This window comes from Megalops cyprinoides, chromosome 1, assembly GCF_013368585.1.
Source record: "Megalops cyprinoides isolate fMegCyp1 chromosome 1, fMegCyp1.pri, whole genome shotgun sequence".
NCBI classification, from domain to species: domain Eukaryota; kingdom Metazoa; phylum Chordata; class Actinopteri; order Elopiformes; family Megalopidae; genus Megalops; species Megalops cyprinoides.
Window position 1 is genome coordinate 630,001 of NC_050583.1, and position 20,222 is coordinate 650,222.

General features: G+C 53.0%; 1 long non-coding RNA gene across 1 annotated transcript in view; it reads left to right on the forward strand.

Annotated features, from left to right (window-relative positions):
* Nucleotides 1–15,171, forward strand: part of LOC118773394 — a 67,054-nt gene extending 51,883 nt beyond the window's left edge. Inside the window, exon 3 of the long non-coding RNA XR_005004728.1 lies at nucleotides 14,953–15,171. This is a non-coding gene — a long non-coding RNA (uncharacterized LOC118773394). The remainder of the gene's footprint in view (nucleotides 1–14,952) is intronic.
* The last annotated feature ends 5,051 nt before the right edge of the window (nucleotides 15,172–20,222 follow it).

Genomic DNA, 20,222 nt, shown 5'->3' on the forward strand with positions numbered 1-20,222 from the left:
TCTGTATGTATGTGTGAGAGTGTGTGTGTGTGTGTGTGCATGTGCGTGCGTGCGCGTAGGTGTGTGTGTGTGTTAGAGAAGGGCTGTTTGGAAGCTGTGGGGTGCTGGGCTCATGAAACCTTCTGCCAAAAGCGAGGTAACCCCCCCGTGTCAGATGTTTCCAGATGTGCGGGGTATTTTTTTGTTACTGAGGAGACCCCCCGCGTGCCTCTGTCCGTGCTGAGAGAGCACACCATCTCGCTGAAGGGGCCTCTGTCCGTGCTGAGAGAGCACACCATCTCGCTGAAGGGGCCTCTGTCCGTGCTGAGAGAGCACACCATCTCGCTGAAGGGGCCTCTGTCCGTGCTGAGAGAGCACACCATCTCGCTGAAGGGGCCTCTGTCCGTGCTGAGAGAGCACACCACCAGCCCCTCGCTGAAGAGGCCTCTGTCCGTGCTGAGAGAGCACACCATCAGCCCCTCGCTGGACTGGCCTCTGTCCGTGCTGAGAGAGCACACCACCAGCCCCTCGCTGAAGGGGCCTCTGTCCGTGCTGAGAGAGCACACCACCAGCCCCTCGCTGAAGGGGCCTCTGTCCGTGCTGAGAGAGCACACCACCAGCCCCTCGCTGAAGGACACTGTGGGAGCTGGACTCATGCCTGGGTTGTGAAACGCGTGTGTTTTATACGGCGGATTCTCCGAAGCTGAAGGCAGTGTGTTTGGGAGAGGGCTGGGGGCTGAGCAATCGGTCAGGGTGTGCCGGAGCCGGAGCATGGTACCCCATCAGCGTCACCGCCAGCGGCAGCACCACGGGGGGCAGGATAACCAGCTCACTCCCCGACAGCCCTTCTCCTGTGATGTCACCACTCAGAGGGCTCTGATTGGCTCCTGCCTCATGATCCTGGCTCTGTAAGAGTCATTCCTAAATGCTGATGTTTGTTTCCACATTTGTAATGGAAAGGCATTGGTTCTGTTATTGAAGTGTCAGTGAAAGCATCTGTGCCACTGTGTCACTCTACTGGCATATTCTCTGTGCATCTGTAGCGTCCTGCTATGCTTGCTCATTTTTAGCTTGTGGATAAGAGGTTGTGTGATGGTGAAAGTTTCCAGGACAGCGGCTGGTCTGATTAGGCAGAGCTGGGTGAGGTCACAGTGTGACATGTATGTGATCACGGGCTGACCCCACTGAGCCCAGAGAAGTGCAGAGCAACTGACCGAGCGACTGACCAACTGACCATTGAGTCATTGAGTGACTGACCGAGCCAGGGATATAACAGACCCACACACGACTGCCCAATGGTCCAACTGCAATGAAGCTGCAGCCTTTAAGGTCAGGGATGTCTGACTGTCCGATGCTCCACAGGGGCGGGCGAGGCCCACACGGGACAGCACGGGCTGCAGGGCCACAGGGGAAGAACAGGTGTGGGTTACTTTGGTACCTCGTGATTAAAATGTTGTTTCTTCTGGTAAAGTGAAATCAGGTGAACAGCCCTCGGTTAATGTCTGAATGCATAAAGGTGATTTGTTGTTGGTGTCAGTGAGAAGGCTGTGTTTGGGAAGAGAGGGCCTCACTGTGTGTCAGAGAGAAGGCCGTGTTTGGGAAGAGAGGGCCTCACTGTGTGTCAGTGTGAAGGCTGTGTTTGGGAAGAGAGGGCCTCACTGTGTGTCAGTGTGAAGGCTGTGTTTGGGAAGAGAGGGCCTCACTGTGTGTGAAGGCTGTGTTTGGGAAGAGAGGGCCTCACTGTGTGTCAGTGTGAAGGCTGTGTTTGGGAAGAGAGGGCCTCACTGTGTGTGAAGGCCGTGTTTGGGAAGAGAGGGCCTCACTGTGTGTGAAGGCCGTGTTTGGGAAGAGAGGGCCTCACTGTGTGTCAGTGTGAAGGCCGTGTTTGGGAAGAGAGGGCCTCACTGTGTGTCAGTGTGAAGGCTGTGTTTGGGAAGAGAGGGCCTCACTGTGTGTCAGTGTGAAGGCCGTGTTTGGGAAGAGAGGGCCTCACTGTGTGTCAGTGTGAAGGCTGTGTTTGGGAAGAGAGAGCCTCACTGTGTGTGAAGGCCGTGTTTGGGAAGAGAGGGCCTCACTGTGTGTCAGTGTGAAGGCCGTGTTTGGGAAGAGAGGGCCTCACTGTGTGTCAGTGTGAAGGCTGTGTTTGGGAAGAGAGAGCCTCACTGTGTGTGAAGGCTGTGTTTGGGAAGAGAGGGCCTCACTGTGTGTCAGTGTGAAGGCTGTGTTTGGGAAGAGAGGGCCTCACTGTGTGAGAAGGCTGTGTTTGGGAAGAGAGGGCCTCACTGTGTGTCAGTGTGAAGGCTGTGTTTGGGAAGAGAGAGCCTCACTGTGTGTGAAGGCTGTGTTTGGGAAGAGAGGGCCTCACTGTGTGTCAGTGTGAAGGCTGTGTTTGGGAAGAGAGGGCCTCACTGTGTGTGAAGGCCGTGTTTGGGAAGAGAGGGCTTCACTGTGTGAGAAGGCCGTGTTTAGGAAGAGAGGGCCTCACTGTGTGTGAAGGCCGTGTTTGGGAAGAGAGGGCCTCACTGTGTGTCAGTGTGAAGGCTGTGTTTGGGAAGAGAGGGCCTCACTGTGTGTCAGTGTGAAGGCCGTGTTTGGGAAGAGAGGGCCTCACTGTGTGTGAAGGCTGTGTTTGGGAAGAGAGGGCCTCACTGTGTGTCAGTGTGAAGGCCGTGTTTGGGAAGAGAGGGCCTCACTGTGTGTGAAGGCTGTGTTTGGGAAGAGAGAGCCTCACTGTGTGTCAGTGTGAAGGCTGTGTTTGGGAAGAGAGAGCCTCACTGTGTGTCAGTGTGAAGGCTGTGTTTGGGAAGAGAGGGCCTCACTGTGTGTCAGTGTGAAGGCTGTGTTTGGGAAGAGAGGGCCTCACTGTGTGTGAAGGCTGTGTTTGGGAAGAGAGGGCTTCACTGTGTGTGAAGGCTGTGTTTGGGAAGAGAGGGCCTCACTGTGTGTCAGTGAGAAGGCTGTGTTTGGGAAGAGAGGGCTTCACTGTGTGAGAAGGCTGTGTTTGGGAAGAGAGGGCTTCACTGTGTGAGAAGGCCGTGTTTGGGAAGAGAGGGCCTCACTGTGTGTCAGTGAGAAGGCTGTGTTTGGGAAGAGAGGGCCTCACTGTGTGAGAAGGCTGTGTTTGGGAAGAGAGGGCCTCACTGTGTGTCAGTGAGAAGGCTGTGTTTGGGAAGAGAGAGCCTCACTGTGTGTCAGTGTGAAGGCTGTGTTTGGGAAGAGAGAGCCTCACTGTGTGTCAGTGTGAAGGCTGTGTTTGGGAAGAGAGAGCCTCACTGTGTGTCAGTGTCAAGGCTGTGTTTGGGAAGAGAGAGCCTCACTGTGTGTCAGTGTGAAGGCTGTGTTTGGGAAGAGAGGGCCTCACTGTGTGTCAGTGTGAAGGCTGTGTTTGGGAAGAGAGAGCCTCACTGTGTGTCAGTGAGAAGGCTGTGTTTGGGAAGAGAGGGCTTCACTGTGTGTGAAGGCCGTGTTTGGGAAGAGAGGGCCTCACTGTGTGTCAGTGTGAAGGCCGTGTTTGGGAAGAGAGGGCCTCACTGTGTGAGAAGGCTGTGTTTGGGAAGAGAGGGCCTCACTGTGTGTCAGTGTGAAGGCTGTGTTTGGGAAGAGAGGGCCTCACTGTGTGTCAGTGTGAAGGCTGTGTTTGGGAAGAGAGGGCCTCACTGTGTGTCAGTGTGAAGGCCGTGTTTGGGAAGAGAGGGCCTCACTGTGTGTGAAGGCTGTGTTTGGGAAGAGAGGGCCTCACTGTGTGTGAAGGCCGTGTTTGGGAAGAGAGGGCCTCACTGTGTGTCAGTGTGAAGGCTGTGTTTGGGAAGAGAGGGCCTCACTGTGTGAGAAGGCTGTGTTTGGGAAGAGAGGGCCTCACTGTGTGTCAGTGTGAAGGCTGTGTTTGGGAAGAGAGGGCCTCACTGTGTGTCAGTGTGAAGGCTGTGTTTGGGAAGAGAGGGCCTCACTGTGTGTCAGTGTGAAGGCCGTGTTTGGGAAGAGAGGGCCTCACTGTGTGTCAGTGTGAAGGCTGTGTTTGGGAAGAGAGGGCCTCACTGTGTGTCAGTGTGAAGGCTGTGTTTGGGAAGAGAGGGCCTCACTGTGTGTCAGTGTGAAGGCTGTGTTTGGGAAGAGAGGGCCTCACTGTGTGTCAGTGTGAAGGCCGTGTTTGGGAAGAGAGGGCCTCACTGTGTGTGAAGGCTGTGTTTGGGAAGAGAGGGCCTCACTGTGTGTCAGTGTGAAGGCCGTGTTTGGGAAGAGAGGGCCTCACTGTGTGAGAAGGCCGTGTTTGGGAAGAGAGGGCCTCACTGTGTGTCAGTGTGAAGGCTGTGTTTGGGAAGAGAGGGCCTCACTGTGTGTCAGTGTGAAGGCCGTGTTTGGGAAGAGAGGGCCTCACTGTGTGTGAAGGCTGTGTTTGGGAAGAGAGGGCCTCACTGTGTGTCAGTGTGAAGGCCGTGTTTGGGAAGAGAGGGCTTCACTGTGTGAGAAGGCCGTGTTTGGGAAGAGAGGGCCTCACTGTGTGTCAGTGTGAAGGCTGTGTTTGGGAAGAGAGGGCCTCACTGTGTGTGAAGGCTGTGTTTGGGAAGAGAGGGCCTCACTGGGTGTCAGTGTGAAGGCTGTGTTTGGGAAGAGAGAGCCTCACTGTGTGTCAGTGTGAAGGCTGTGTTTGGGAAGAGAGGGCCTCACTGTGTGTCAGTGTGAAGGCTGTGTTTGGGAAGAGAGGGCCTCACTGTGTGTCAGTGTGAAGGCTGTGTTTGGGAAGAGAGGGCCTCACTGTGTGTCAGTGTGAAGGCTGTGTTTGGGAAGAGAGGGCCTCACTGTGTGTGAAGGCTGTGTTTGGGAAGAGAGGGCCTCACTGTGTGTGAAGGCTGTGTTTGGGAAGAGAGGGCCTCACTGTGTGTCAGTGAGAAGGCTGTGTTTGGGAAGAGAGGGCCTCACTGTGTGTGAAGGCTGTGTTTGGGAAGAGAGAGCCTCACTGGGTTCTTCAGTAAAAGCTGTACTTTGACAGTCTCAGCATGTCTGCTCTTTGCATTAAGAGAAACAGCACAGCAGAGATCCCTTAAAGACCTGCGCTTTCATCAGCTGCTTCACAAACACAGGCAACAGCAGAGTCTAATCTGATAATTACCCAGGACCACAAGACGATCGCTAATTAGCGTTTGCAGAAGCTCAGAGACGTAGGCCAAAAGATGGAGCTTCTTCTCACCATGTGACCTGCCATTATTCAGTGGGCACTTTAATCCTGTGATTGCTGGTGTGTGTGTCTGTGCGTGCGCGTGTGTGCGTGTGTGTGTGTGTGCGTGTGTGTGTGTGTGTCTGTGCGTGCATGTGTGTGTGTGTGCGTGTCTGTGCGTGTGTGCGTGTGTGTGTGTGTGTGTCTGTGCGTGTGTGTGTGTGTCTGTCTGTGCGTGTGTGTGTGTGTCTGTGTGTGTGTGTGTGTGTGTGTGTGTGTGTGTCTGTGTGTGTGCGTGCTCTCTATCTACAGTTAAAGTGGAACATAATTTCATGATAAGAGCAGGAAGATTTTAAACACACATGCATGCATACACACACACACACACACACACACACACACACACACTCATAAGTATAAGGGGGTTACATTGCTTAGTGAAGGTATGTTTGTGTGTTGGGATGAGGGGGAAAGGCTTTATTTTTAGTAATTATAAGTCATGTTGGTTTGAAGGTAACCTGCCAAATGAATAGATATTAAATATTAATATAAAATAGCAGGTAAATAGAGTAGAACAAGATTAACAATGTTGTGTGTGTGTGTGTGTGTGAGTGTGTGTGTGTGTGTGTGTGTGTGTGAGTGTGTGAGTGTGTGTGTGTCTGTGCGTGCTTGTGTGTGTGTGTGTGTGAGTGTGTCTATAGATCTCAGAGACTCATTTATGATAATAATTTGTTTTTGCACATAAAGCAGCATAAAGCCATATTGGCTCATGCACTGCTGTGTGTTATGATCAGCCTGAGGTGAGATCAACCATGACCAAGGACCCTGTGATCAGCAGCTTCACCCAAACACGCTGCTGCCACGCCCCTCTACCAGGGGCTCTCACTGCTGCCACGCCCCTCTACCAGGGGCTCTCACTGCTGCCACGACCCTCTGTCAGGGGATCTCACTGCTGCCACGCCCCGTCTGTCAGGGGATCTCACTGCTGCCACGCCCCGTCTGTCAGGGGATCTCACTGCTGCCACGCCCCTCTGTCAGGGGATCTCACTGCTGCCACGCCCCTCTGTCAGGGGCTCTCACTGTAAAACAGGAGCATGCTGCATCTCATTCCTCATGCAGTCTGTGCTGTGTCTGCCTGCTGGTTATCGGGCTGGTGTTGGAGGGGTTAATATCATCTCGTATTGATTGCTGAATGCTTGCCTTGCTCTGGAACTTCGCTGAAGGCCGCAGTTGGCTGATAATCGCCATGGATCCCCCCTGGAAGAGGGAGAGTGGAAGGAAAGTTGTCCTGCTTCCAGGCGTCTGCCTTTAATTAAAGAGCTCAATCCCAACACGTTTTGGTTTGCAGTAAATACTGAGTTTATATGCAGAGAAACCTGCCCAAGCAAGCAACAGGCCGTTTACGTGCTGGAAAACCTGTTAGCTGAATGTGAATCTGGCTTTCTTATTGAAATCATGCAAAGTGCTGGCTGCGAGAAACTCCATTAGCTTCCGATCAAGAGATGGAGGTTTGGGGACTTGGGTGAACCTGCAGGGTTGAGTGACAGGTGAGGGGACGAATGGGTTGGAGCGAGTGGTGGGGCGGGTCTTTCCTCCTCCTCTCTTTTAGTAGGACCTGCATGTTTCCACATGTGCTGCTGCAGCAGAGACTTTTAGCAGCAATTAAGATTTATTACCTGTTTATTATGGGGTGTCGGGTAGCAGTGTGTTTCCCATGATGCCTGAGGGCGGCCAGGTGCCACGCGCTGCTGCACAGCCTGTGCTGCAACCCTGCGGAGCACAGCGCTGTAATCCCATTGGCTGGATGGAATAGGAACCCAAGACAGCGCTGTATTCCCATTGGCTGGATGGAATAGGAACCCAGCACAGCACTGTAATCCGATTGGCACCCATCTCAGAACTCTTTTCTAAAACTCTAAAAAAGGATTGTGTGAGTGTGGGAGTCTGTGAGTGTGTGTGAGTGTGTGAGTGTGTGTGAGTGTGTGAGTGTGTGTGAGTGTGTGTGTGTGAGTGTGAGTGTGAGTATGAGTGGGAGTGTGTGAGTGTGTGAGTGCCTGTGTGTGTGTGTGAGTGAGTCTGTGAGTGTGTGTGAGTGTGTGAGTGTGTGTGAGTGTGTGTGTGCCTGTGTGTGAGTGTGAGTGTGAGTATGAGTATGAGTGGGAGTGTGTGAGTGTGTGAGTGCCTGTGTGTGTGTGTGAGTGAGTGTGAGTGTGTGCCTGTGTGTGCCTGTGTGTGCCTGTGTGTGAGTGTGTGTGAGTGTGTGTGAGTGTGTGAGTGTGTGTGAGTGTGTGTGAGTGTGTGTGAGTGTGTGAGTGTGTGTGTGCCTGTGTGTGAGTGAGTGAGTGTGTGAGTGGGTGTGTGAGTGAGTGTGTGAGTGAGTGTGTGAGTGTGAGTGTGAGTGTGTGTGTGAGTGTGGGAGTGTGTGTGTGTGAGTGTGAGTGTGTGTGAGTGTGTGTGTGTGAGTGTGTGAGTGTGAGTGTGAGTGTGAGTGTGTGTGTGTGCCTGTGTGTGAGTGAGTGAGTGTGTGAGTGAGTGTGTGAGTGGGTGTGTGAGTGAGTGTGTGAGTGAGTGTGTGAGTGTGAGTGTGAGTGCATGTGTGAGTGTGGGAGTGTGTGTGTGTGAGTGTGTGTGTGTGTGTGTGTGAGTGTGTGAGTGTGTGAGTGTGAGTGTGAGTGTGAGTGTGAGTGTGAGTGTGAGTGTGAGTGTGAGTGTGAGTGTTGGGAGGTGGGCGGGCTCTGTCTGAGAGTAAAGGCATGATGGGATATAGGAGGCAGTCCTGTGAAAGTGCTGTGTGTGAGTGTGAGTGTGAGTGTGAGTGTTGGGAGGTGGGCGGGCTCTGTCTGAGAGGAAAGGCATGATGGGATATAGGAGGCAGTCCTGTGAAAGTGCTGTGTTCGGAGTACGCTCCTGTCTCTGCTCAGCTTCAGCAGTCTCATGTAACATCTGAGCTCAGTGCTTTATGTAACCAGCTCCGTATACCAGTGAGAACTCATCACCCCCCACAAACACTGCACTGTGTTGCAATCTTCCCTCTCTGTCCCTCTCCCCCCCCCCTCTCCCCCCCCTTCTCTCTGTCCCCCTCTCTCTTTCTCTCTGTCCCCCTCACTCTCTCTCTCACACTCTCTCTGTCTCTCTCTCTCTCTCTCTCTCTCTGTCCCTCTCCCCCCCCCCTCTCCCTCCCCCCCCTTCTCTCTGTCCCCCTCTCTATTCCTCTCTGTCCCTCTCACTCTCTCTCTCACACTCTCTCTGTCCCTCTCTCTCTTTCTCTCTCCCTCTCTCTTTCCCTCTCTCTCTCTCTCTCTCTCTCTTTCTCTCTGTCCCCCTCTCTCTTTCTCTCTGTCCCTCTCACTCTCTCTCTCGCACTCTCTCTGTCTCTCTCTCTCTCTCTCTCTGTCCCTCTCACCCCCCCTCTCTCCCCCCTCTCTCTTTCTCTCTGTCCCTCTCACTCTCCCCCCTTGCTCTCTCTCGCTCTCTCTCTCTCTCTCTCTGTCCCACTCTCTCTCTCTCTCCTTCTCTCACTCTCTCTCTCCCTCCCTCTCTCTCTCTCTCTCTCTCTCTCCCTCCCTCCCTCTCTCTCTCTCTCTCTCTCTCCCTCCCTCTCTCTCTCTCTCTCTCCCTCCCTCTCTCCCTCCCTCTCTCTCTTGCTCTCTCTCTCTCTCCCTCTCTCTCTCTCCCTCTCTCTCTCTCTCTCTCTCTCTCTCTCTCCCTCCCTCTCTCTCTTGCTCTCTCTCTCTTTCTCTCTCTCTCCCTCTCCCTCTCTCCCTCCCTCTCTCTCTCTCCCTCTCTCTCTCTCTCTCTCTCTCTCTCTCTCTCTCTCTCTCTCTTTCTCTTGTTTTTTGTCTTTGGGAGGGGGGGCTGTTGTTTACTCTCTTGGCAGTGGTCCACAGTGTAATTTGCATGTGAAAGTAAGGATCCAGTGGAGCCATCTTTAATGTCTGTGGGTAATGACTGCATACGGGACACATGGAGGAGAGGCTTCTGGGGGGGGAGGAGAGGCTCCTGGGGGGGGGGAGGAGAGGCTCCTGGGGGGGGGGAGGAGAGGCTCCTGGGGGGGGGGAGGAGAGGCTCCTGGGGGGGAGGAGAGGCTCCTGGGGGGGGGAGGAGAGGCTCCTGGGGGGGGGGAGGAGAGGCTCCTGGGGGGGGGGAGGAGAGGCTCCTGGGGAGGAGGAGAGGCTCCTGGGGGGGGGGAGGAGAGGCTCCTGGGGGGGGGGGGGGGGGGGGGGGGGGGGGGGGGGGCTGGGGGGTAATTCTGGGCAGTAAGAGGTATGCTCAGGTCACTGTAGTGGCCATGGTTGTTGAGAGTGTTTGTAACCATGGTTATAGCACAGAGGAGGCGGGGCTCTATGGGGTCTATGAATCGTCCCAGTGATGATCAGTAAGACTCCACCTTACTGAGGGAACCTCAGAGCAGAGTGCCTGGCTCTCTCTGGCCTTACAGCAGAGAGACTGAGCTCACAGAGTTACACAGCCTTACAGCAGAGAGACTGAGCTCACAGAGTTACACAGCCTTACAGCAGAGAGACTGAGCTCACAGAGTTACACAGCCTTACAGCAGAGAGACTGAGCTCACAGAGTTACACAGCCTTACAGCAGAGAGACTGAGCTCATAGAGTTACCCAGCCTTACAGCAGAGATTACACTGAGCTCACAGAGTCACACAGCCTTACAGCAGAGAGACTGAGCTCACAGAGTTACCCAGCCTTACAGCAGAGAGACTGAGCTCATAGAGTTACCCAGCCTTACAGCAGAGAGACTGAGCTCACAGAGTTACCCAGCCTTACAGCAGAGAGACTGAGCTCATAGAGTTACCCAGCCTTACAGCAGAGAGACTGAGCTCACAGAGTTACACAGCCTTACAGCAGAGATTACACTGAGCTCACAGAGTTACCCAGCCTTACAGCAGAGATTACACTGAGCTCACAGAGTCACACAGCCTTACAGCAGAGAGACTGAGCTCACAGAGTTACACAGCCTTACAGCAGAGATTACACTGAGCTCACAGAGTCACACAGCCTTACAGCAGAGAGACTGAGCTCACAGAGTTACCCAGCCTTACAGCAGAGAGACTGAGCTCATAGAGTTACCCAGCCTTACAGCAGAGAGACTGAGCTCACAGAGTTACCCAGCCTTACAGCAGAGAGACTGAGCTCATAGAGTTACCCAGCCTTACAGCAGAGAGACTGAGCTCACAGAGTTACACAGCCTTACAGCAGAGATTACACTGAGCTCACAGAGTTACACAGCCTTACAGCAGAGATTACACTGAGCTCACAGAGTCACACAGCCTTACAGCAGAGATTACACTGAGCTCACACAGTTACACAGCCTTACAGCAGAGATTACACTGAGCTCACAGAGTTACCCAGCCTTACAGCAGAGATTACACTGAGCTCACAGAGTTACACAGTCTTACAGCAGAGATTACACTGAGCTCACAGAGTTACACAGTCTTACAGCAGAGATTACACTGAGCTCACAGAGTTACACAGTCTTACAGCAGAGATTACACTGAGCTCACAGAGTTACCCAGCCTTACAGCAGAGATTACACTGAGCTCACAGAGTTACCCAGCCTTACAGCAGAGATTACACTGAGCTCACAGAGTTACACAGCCTTACAGCAGAGATGAGACTGAGCTCACAGAGTTACACAGCCTTACAGCAGAGAGACTGAGCTCATAGAGTTACACAGCCTTACAGCAGAGAGACTGAGCTCACAGAGTTACACAGCCTTACAGCAGAGAGACTGAGCTCAGAGTTACACAGCCTTACAGCAGAGATTACACTGAGCTCACAGAGTTACACAGCCTTACAGCAGAGAGACTGAGCTCATAGAGTTACCCAGTCTTACAGCAGAGAGACTGAGCTCACAGAGTTACCCAGTCTTACAGCAGAGAGACTGAGCTCATAGAGTTACACAGCCTTACAGCAGAGAGACTGAGCTCACAGAGTCACACAGCCTTACAGCAGAGATTACACTGAGCTCACAGAGTCACACAGCCTTACAGCAGAGATTACACTGAGCTCACAGAGTTACACAGCCTTACAGCAGAGAGACTGAGCTCACAGAGTTACACAGCCTTACAGCAGAGAGACTGAGCTAGTATCCCAGAAGGGGGGTGGAGACTTTCGTTTGTGACATCAGTCCAAATGTGAAGGTCCCACCCCCACTCCTGAGAAACCCCTCCCCCTCAGTGTCACATTGCTGTCATTTAGCACACGCTCTTATCCAGGGCGTTTTCACAACATTATCACTTTATACAGATGGTTATTAACTGAGGCAATTTAGGGTCAAGTGCCTTGCCCGAGGGTACAGCAGCAGTGCCCCAGTGAGGAATCGAACTGGCAACCTTTCGGTTACGAGGCCTGCTCCTTACCACTGTTCTGTGCAGTAGGTGCTGAGTTTGCAGGGAATACTGTCGGGGTGGAGGCTCCTCGTGTGCAGACTGCAGGCTGGTAATCCCTTTAGACGGGGATTAGGGCTCTCAGCTGCGGGGCAGTCCTGCAAGAGACAGGAGAGGGGTAATTAAAACCGGCAGGAGTGGTGCCAGGTGCCAGAGCCCCTCAGTCAGTGACTGAGAGACTCTGCTCACCCTGAGCGTGTGCAGCGAGAGGCTGACTGCAGTTAAACACAGACACGTGATCTCCGCTCGGAGCTGCTGACCAATCGCAGAACAAAAGGAGAAAAATGCCAGGAATGTTTTAGTGGAAGCTGTCCCTGGTCTCGCCAGCGCTGAGCAGAGAGCAGAAGTGAATCTAACGCTCAGCTCCGGGAACCTACGCACCCAGACCCTGCGACTCCAGCTGTGAAGAAGCAAAGAGGAAATAGGAATATTATCAAACTTTATTATATTATTTATTATATTATTGTTTAGCATTTATGCCATGTAGCAGTGTTTTTAGATGTAGATGTATGTCTGTGTGGCATGGCATATGTGTGTGTGTGTGTAGTGTGGTATGGTGTAAGTGTGTATGTGGTGTGATGTGTGTGTGTTACAGTCTATATTTGTGTTGTGTGGTGTGGTGTATGTGTGTGAGTGGTATGGTGTGTGTGTGTGTGTGTGTGGTGTGGTATGGTGTAAGTGTGTGTTGTGTGGTGTGTGTGTGTGTGTTATGGTGTAAGTGTGTGTCTGTGTGTGTGTGTATGTGTGTGGTGTGGTATGGTGTAAGTGTGTGTTGTGTGGTGTGTGTGTGTGTTATGGTGTAAGTGTGTGTCTGTGTGTGTGTGTGTGTGTGTGTGTGGTGTGGTGTGTGTTGTGTGGTGTGTGTGCGTGCGTGTGTGTGTGTGGTGTAAGAGTGTATGTGGTGTGGTGTGGTGTGGTGTGTGTGTGTTACGGTCTATGTGTGTGTTGTGTGGTGTGATGTGTGTGTGTGTGTGTGTGGTATGGTGTAAGTGTTTGTTGTGTGGTGTGTGTATTGTGTGTTATGGTGTAAGTGTGTATTGTGTGGTGTGTGTGTGTGTGTGTTATGGTGTATGTGTGTATGCTTTTGTACAACACATCCACTTGATATTTTGATTCGTATCCATAATCAAAATGACAGAGCATAGGGCACCCAGGGAGTGAGAGTTTAATTCATAATCACTTTGGTATTTGCCTTGTGGAAGGTGACCTGTCCTCTAATGTTATTTCAGGAATTACAGCGCAGGCAGGAACGTGACGTTACAGAGATATCACTTCAAACGCTGTTTAATCCTCAGATCCTTTCAGTGTGTGCTGTGAGCGCATTGGCGTTTCCCGCGTCGCAGTTACCCGCGCAGCGGAGCGTCTGCCTGGCTCACGCTTTACAGGGCGTTTCCCGCGCCGCAGCGTCCCGCGCAGCGGAGCGTCTGCCTGGCTCACGCTTTACAGGGCGTTTCCCGCGCCGCAGCGACCCGCGCAGCGGAGCGTCTGCCTGGCTCACGCTTTACAGGGCGTTTCCCGTGCCGCAGCGTCCCGCGCAGCGGAGCGTCTGCCTGGCTCACGCTTTACAGGGCGTTTCCCGCGTCGCAGCGACCCGCGCAGCGGAGCGTCTGCTAGGCTCACGCTTTACAGGGCGTTTCCCGCGTCGCAGTGACCCGCGCAGCGGAGCGTCTGCCTGACTCACGCTTTACAGGGCGTTTCCCGCGTCGCAGCGACCCGCGCAGCGGAGCGTCTGCCTGGCTCACGCTTTACAGGGCGTTTCCCGCGCCGCAGCGTCCCGCGCAGCGGAGCGTCTGCCTGGCTCACGCTTTACAGGGCGTTTCCCGCGTCGCAGTTACCCGCGCAGCGGAGCGTCTGCCTGGCTCACGCTTTACAGGGTGTTTCCCGCATCGCAGTGACCCGCGCAGCGGAGCGTCTGCTAGGCTCACGCTTTACAGGGCGTTTCCCGCGTCGCAGCGACCCGCGCAGCGGAGCGTCTGCCTGACTCACGCTTTACAGGGCGTTTCCCGCGTCGCAGTGACCCGCGCAGCGGAGCGTCTGCTAGGCTCACGCTTTACAGGGCGTTTCCCGTGCCGCAGCGTCCCGCGCAGCGGAGTGTCTGCCTGGCTCACGCTTTACAGGGTTCACACCTCACTGCGTTGAACAGTCTGCTGCTCCTTTACCTTCTCATGTTACCTTTACCTGTGTGCTCATCACAGCACCCAGTAGGTAGAAGGTGCACCTGTCAGACCTGCCCTGCCTCTGAGCTGCTGGGTTTGGGGTGTCAGGCACACATGCTGACAGGTTTGGGCCTAGTGGTGTGGGCTCCAGTCCAGGAGGTGTGAGGCACAGCTCTGGGGTACGGGTAGGAGAGGTGTGCTTCCTTACAGGTTTCAGACTGAAAGGGAAAGAGGAAGAGAGAGGGAGCAAGAGAGAGAGAGAAAGAGGGAAGGAGAAGGGAGGTATAGAGGAGGAGAGGGAGGGAGGGAAAGAGAGAGAGAGAGAGCGAAAGAAAGAGGGAGGGAGAAGGGAGAGATGGAAACATGAATGAGACCACAGTTGTGATATTTCAATTAAAAGCCAGGTCTTAAGTAAATAAATACCAAATTAATTCTGGGCAACACTACTCACACCACCAGCTACACATCTCTCTGACTGATTGGCAGAGAGTGCACTAAAGGAAAAGGCTTGCAGGGCATTTTATGCCATACAGAGGAGGCTCTACAACTTCAACCCACCAATTAAAATTTAGTGGAAAAATTGTTTGGAAAAAAAATTAATTGGAAAAAGTGTCATTCAGCCGACTGCCCTTTGCAGTAGTGAGGTTTGGGGTCCCATCAGTAAACAGGATGGCACAAATTGGGCTAGACACTACCAAAACCCTGCTTGGAGAATTCAGCAGAAAACATTCTGAGATTACAAAGAAACACCTGAAACATTGCATACAGGGCTGCATTAGACAGGTACCCAGTTATTAACATACAGAAAAGAGCATTAAAATTTTGGACCCACTTGAAACACAGTGGTCCACTTGAACATAAATCCTGAAATACCAAGGGAGAGTAAAGCTGAGAAACATTCGGCAAGTGGAACCAGTATCTGTAGCTGTGGCCCATTAAAGAGCTTTCTTACATATGTAGAGATGTTTATGTCTCACTTTTTTAAGAGGTCAGAGGTCATTTTTCAGTGTTTGTTTTCTGGGTTCTTGGTTCTTGCTGGAAACGGTGCAAAGCACATGCAAACTAAAAGCTGATTGGCTGATTTGTCCTTTTGTATTAAAAATATTAAAAATAACGGATGTTTGTAACTTCAAATCTGTTATTTTTTATTGCTGATTTAATGTGTCAGTGAAGGGTTGCAATGTAGTGCTGATCTTAAACCAATCATAGTGATGCTGTGATCCTTTCAGCCAATCGTCTTTCTTGCTCTGTTGCCTTTGCAGGGGAAGAACAGAGCCGTGTGTGAGCTGTACCTCTTGACTGGGTCCGAACACACTCCCATGCCAGTCAGAACCAGCAGCAGAACCTGCTCAGAGAGGACTGGCACAGGCGGTTCTGCTGCAGGGAGCGAGCCGGATCCGCACTTTTTCAGAGCATTTCAGCGGAGGGACAGGACAGGGTGCTCTGCGTTTCTCCTGAAGCATTTTGAACATTTCAGGTTTCAGTGTTTTTATTTGTAACAGCTTCGATTCCATCTGTTTTTGAGCTTTTTTTTTGTTTTTGTTATGGAGCTGCCTCAGATACGCTGCCTCAGATACGCTCCCTCAGATACGTTCCCTTAGATACTCTGCCTCAGATACGCCCCCTCAGATACTCTCCCTCAGATACTCTGCCTCAGATACGCTCCCTCAGATACTCTGCCTCAGATACGCCCCCTCAGATACGCCCCCTCAGATACGCTCCCTCAGATACGCTCCCTCAGATACGCTCCCTCAGATACGCTCCCTCAGATACTCTGCCTCAGATACTCTGCCTCAGATACGCTGCCTCAGATACGCTCCCTCAGATACGCTCCCTCTGATACTCTGCCTCAGATACGCTCCCTCTGATACGCTCCCTCAGATACGCTCCCTCAGATACTCTGCCTCAGATACTCTGCCTCAGATACGCCCCCTCAGATACGCTCCCTCAGATACGCTCCCTCAGATACGCTCCCTCTGATACGCCCCCTCAGATACTCTCCCTCAGATACACTCTTCAGGGTGGCCTGTCCGCTCCCAGCACCAGTGATGTCACTCTGTTCCTCTGTACCTGTGAGGGGCGCTGCATCCCACTGGCCCACCTGATCTGTATTTGTCAGCTTTGAGCAGGACTCGCCCCCACCGCTGCAGCTGGTGCAGTGCAGCCCCAGAGGGAGTGGCTGGTGGGGGGGGCTTTGCCCCCCACAGCTTAGAATGGACACTACGGACCCAGGCAACACCTCCACAGAAACAGGAAGTCCCTCCTGACACCCTGGCCAGTCCACAACGAAGGCCTGCCAGCTCCCCAACAAACAGCAGCTCCCATGGATTACCTCACATTTTGTAAAATGCATGTATATATACACTTACTGTTTGGCTGTCCTTCAAATTCATTGTTATTGGTTATTCAAAATGTCAATGTCTTATGATTGCCTGTTGGGATTCTACATATAAACATGCATAAACATACATACATACATACATACATACAGACATGCATACATACTTATTTATAAATATTTATAAATTGTACTTATATTTTCCCATATATTTATGCCAAGTCTCCCACAACCTGTCTGGACATTTATCTTAAAAACAGTGTGTTCTTGTACATTTAACCAATAAAAACTGTTTTCTTCCATGACATCACTATGAATTGCTGCACTTCCTTACAACAGTGAAGGAAAAGTTTGTAGATCAAGACCCACCTCTCGATTTTACCTCAATCCCCACCCCCTAACACCTGCCACTCGTAGTACTTCCTGCTCATTTCACTTGTAATATCACAATGCGTCATGGATACCGTGATTTAGCGACTGTGTGATATATGGTAGTGTATGTACTTGACTTCCCTTAGTTTTCTTGGCTGTCTAGTTTCAGGTTAGCACAAGCTAACTTGCAGTAGGGCTTGAATGGTGTTATGCTCACACTCACTGGTATGGGAGTGTTAGCCTGGTCTGATACTGTAGCTCATTCATCTTGAATCCTATGTTCTGTTGTGCTGGAAGTCTGCTAAATTAATGTCATGTAGATAGAATGTAAGCCAGTCAAAGATGTCATTTCAGCTGAGTCCCCAGTTAACACAGATTAACTGAGCTGCTGATTTCTCTCACATCAGTAACCTGTTGCTTTGTGAGTGAATGGATTAGCAGAAGAGTGTTTATACCTTCTTCAGCTTAGAGAGATCAGGTAAGTCATTTTATATTAGTCATTCAGTTTACTGTATCAGGGCCAAGAGAACACCTGTGTAAGATAAACAGAGATAACTGCCTCAGGCAGATATTAAACAAAAATAATTCTGTTACATTGACCCTTTGCTTACTGTCTCTCAATGGCACTAAGGTACTGCAGCAACACAGTTCATCACTGCCTCTGTCAGACAGCCTGTGTCTGTGTGACGCCAGTGGAGCTGTGGGAGCAGGTCAGACAGGTTGGTCCTCTGTGTCACCACTGGAAACACTGGGAAACTTTACTGATGTGCTGCTTACGTGCAGTTAGACAGGTGTGCAGAGAGAGAGGCCCTGCTCCCCAGAGAGAGAGGCCCTGCTCCCCAGAGAGAGAGAGGCCCTGCTCCAGAGAGAGAGAGAGGCCCTGCTCCAGAGAGAGAGACCCTGCTCCCCAGAGAGAGAGGCCCTGTTCCAGAGAGAGGGAGAGACCCTGTTCCCCAGAGAGAGAGAGAGGCCCTGCTCCAGAGAGAGAGAGAGGCCCTGCTTCAGAGAGAGAGAGAGGCCCTGCTTCAGAGAGAGAGAGAGGCCCTGCTCCAGAGAGAGAGAGAGGCCCTGCTCCAGAGAGAGAGGCCCTGCTCCAGAGAGAGAGACCCTGCTCCAGAGAGAGAGGCCCTGCTCCAGAGAGAGAGACCCTGCTCTCCAGAGAGAGAGACCCTGCTCCAGAGAGAGAGAGAGGCCCTGCTCCAGAGAGAGAGACCCTGCTCCAGAGAGAGAGGCCCTGCTCCAGAGAGAGAGACCCTGTTCCAGAGAGAGAGACCCTGCTCCAGAGAGAGAGACCCTGCTTCAGAGAGAGAGACCCTGCTCCAGAGAGAGAGACCCTGCTTCAGAGAGAGAGAGAGGCCCTGCTCCAGAGAGAGAGACCCTGCTCCAGAGAGAGAGGCCCTGCTCCAGAGAGAGAGACCCTGCTCCAGAGAGAGAGAGAGAGGCCCTGCTCCAGAGAGAGAGAGAGGCCCTGCTCCAGAGAGAGAGACCCTGCTCCAGAGAGAGAGAGAGACCCTGCTCCAGAGAGAGAGAGAGGCCCTGCTCCAGAGAGAGAGAGAGGCCCTGCTCCAGAGAGAGAGACCCTGCTCCAGAGAGAGAGACCCTGCTCCAGAGAGAGAGACCCTGTTCCAGAGAGAGAGACCCTGCTCCAGAGAGAGAGAGAGGCCCTGCTCCAGAGAGAGAGAGGCCCTGCTCCAGAGAGAGAGAGAGGCCCTGCTCCAGAGAGAGAGAGAGGCCCTGCTCCAGAGAGAGAGAGAGGCCCTGCTCCAGAGAGAGAGACCCTGCTCCAGAGAGAGAGAGAGACTCTGCTCCAGAGAGAGAGAGAGGCCCTGCTCCAGAGAGAGAGAGAGGCCCTGCTCCAGAGAGAGAGAGAGAGAGAGAGAGTCCCTGTTCCACAGAGAGAGAGAGTCCCTGTTCCACAGAGAGAGAGAGTCCCTGTTCCACAGAGAGAGAGAGACCCTGCTCCAGAGAGAGAGAGAGGCCCTGCTCCAGAGAGAGAGAGAGGCCCTGCTCCAGAGAGAGAGACCCTGCTCCAGAGAGAGAGACCCTGCTCCAGAGAGAGAGGCCCTGCTCCAGAGAGAGAGACCCTGTTCCAGAGAGAGAGACCCTGCTCCAGAGAGAGAGAGAGGCCCTGCTCCAGAGAGAGAGACTCTGCTTCAGAGAGAGAGAGAGGCCCTGCTCCAGAGAGAGAGAGAGGCCCTGCTCCAGAGAGAGAGGCCCTGTTCCAGAGAGAGAGACCCTGTTCCAGAGAGAGAGACCCTGTTCCAGAGAGAGAGGCCCTGTTCCAGAGAGAGAGAGAGAGGCCCTGCTCCAGAGAGAGAGAGAGAGAGGCCCTGCTCCAGAGAGAGAGACCCTGCTCCCCAGAGAGAGAGAGGGCCTGTTCCAGAGAGAGAGAGAGACCCTGCTTCAGAGAGAGAGAGAGGCCCTGCTTCAGAGAGAGAGAGAGGCCCTGCTCCAGAGAGAGAGAGAGGCCCTGCTCCAGAGAGAGAGGCCCTGCTCCAGAGAGAGAGACCCTGCTCCAGAGAGAGAGACCCTGCTTCAGAGAGAGAGCGGCCCTGCTCCAGAGAGAGAGACCCTGCTTCAGAGAGAGAGGCCCTGCTCCAGAGAGAGAGACCCTGCTCCAGAGAGAGAGAGAGGCCCTGCTCCAGAGAGAGAGAGAGGCCCTGCTCCAGAGAGAGAGACCCTGCTTCAGAGAGAGAGGCCCTGCTCCAGAGAGAGAGACCCTGCTCCAGAGAGAGAGAGAGGCCCTGCTCCAGAGAGAGAGAGAGGCCCTGCTCCAGAGAGAGAGGCCCTGCTCCAGAGAGAGAGACCCTGCTCCAGAGAGAGAGGCCCTGTTCCAGAGAGAGAGACCCTGTTCCAGAGAGAGAGAGAGGCCCTGCTCCAGAGAGAGAGGCCCTGTTCCAGAGAGAGAGACCCTGTTCCAGAGAGAGAGACCCTGTTCCAGAGAGAGAGACCCTGTTCCAGAGAGAGAGAGAGGCCCTGCTCCAGAGAGAGAGAGAGAGGCCCTGCTCCAGAGAGAGAGACCCTATTCCAGAGAGAGAGGCCCTGCTCCAGAGAGAGAGAGAGGCCCTGCTCCAGAGAGAGAGACCCTATTCCAGAGAGAGAGGCCCTGCTCCAGAGAGAGAGAGAGAGGCCCTGCTCCAGAGAGAGAGACCCTGCTCCCCAGAGAGAGAGAGGGCCTGTTCCAGAGAGAGGGAGAGACCCTGTTCCCCAGAGAGAGAGAGGCCCTGCTCCAGAGAGAGGGAGAGACCCTGTTCCCCAGAGAGAGAGAGGCCCTGCTCCAGAGAGAGGACCCTGCTCCAGAGAGAGAGACCCTGCTCCAGAGAGAGAGAGAGGCCCTGCTCCAGAGAGAGAGAGAGGCCCTGCTCCAGAGAGAGAGACCCTGCTCCAGAGAGAGAGACCCTGCTCCAGAGAGAGAGGCCCTGCTCCAGAGAGAGAGAGAGGCCCTGCCCTAGAGAGAGAGAGAGGCCCTGCTCCAGAGAGAGAGGCCCTGTTCCAGAGAGAGAGGCCCTGCTCCAGAGAGAGAGAGAGCCCTGCCTTTTTGGGACAGGGTCAAATCCTTCTGGATGTGAGAACAAGAGGAGAATCTAATGACCTTCAGAGGCAGATCTGTTTGGTCCCTGAAAGAAATGCATGTAAAGAAACACATTAAATTATTATCAGACAGTCTGTTAAATACATATCACAGGAGTAAGAAGAACAAAATTATTATTTTATCACACAGTCTATTAAAGATGGATTATCAGTACAGTACCATCCTCACACTAATGAACAGTGACGTAGAGGAACTGAAACTTTTTAAAATTCAGTAAAAGGTGAGGTGTT